This window comes from Elephantulus edwardii, unplaced genomic scaffold (assembly GCF_000299155.1).
Source record: "Elephantulus edwardii isolate Elephantulus edwardi_28Jun2011 unplaced genomic scaffold, EleEdw1.0 scaffold00121, whole genome shotgun sequence".
Lineage (NCBI taxonomy): Eukaryota > Metazoa > Chordata > Mammalia > Macroscelidea > Macroscelididae > Elephantulus > Elephantulus edwardii.
The window spans coordinates 10269245-10270103 of NW_006399871.1; positions in this window are offsets into that span (position 1 = coordinate 10269245).

Consider the following 859-nt stretch of genomic DNA (forward strand, 5'->3'; position numbering starts at 1 on the left):
GTAAGCGTAAATCTATTCTTCTACAGTAACAAGGGGAAAGTAGAATGGCTTCTCCCCTATTACAAATGTAACCAGCACGTAGCGATGCTGGTGTTCCTGGCCCTCAACTTTAGAAGTGCCTAGGCTGACACAGGAGGTGATCGCACACCAGGGTTTGCTTTAAAACTCAAGGTGAGAGAATTCTTGGTCTCCTAGAGCTCAGACAAGCAGAGAATCTAAAGTCACTTCACCCTTTTAATTTCTAACAATCCGTGATCTCCCCTGAGCTTGGGTTCTAACATCTGCTGAAATGAAATAAGGGGATAAGTAAGTGACTGAAGACGGAGAGGGTCAGGAAGGCAAAACCACTGGGTGTGGGCCAAGAATGGAAGAAGTCGATCTCAGGGCTAGCTCCTGGAAGGTACCGAGCAGCAGTACCAAGAAAAGGGCCACTCAGAAACGTCACCTGAGCCTCTGAGATCCATCATTTCCTTTCATATCCCAGAGGCTGGTGCACTGCTACGCAAATGGCCTTGAAAAATAGCCTGATGATATATATTTGTATAAATAAGTTGGTCCTCCAGGACCTCTCAGTATGCAGGACTCAATCAAGTACATGAAGACATGCTATGAAACAATGGCTCAAACAAGAGCGCCCTTTACAGTGCAACAGTGAATGAATGGAAATCCAAAGTCTCTGTAAACATTCATTAAAATTGATAATAAAAAAAGAACGCCCTTTATCCAGAAGCAAAGCATATAGCCATGTTACACAAAGGAATCCAAGTGCTAAGAGACCATAGCTGACATCCAAGCAGATATATGCACACCCATGTTTATTGCAGCTTTGTTCACAATAGCAAGGAGTTGGAAACAACCT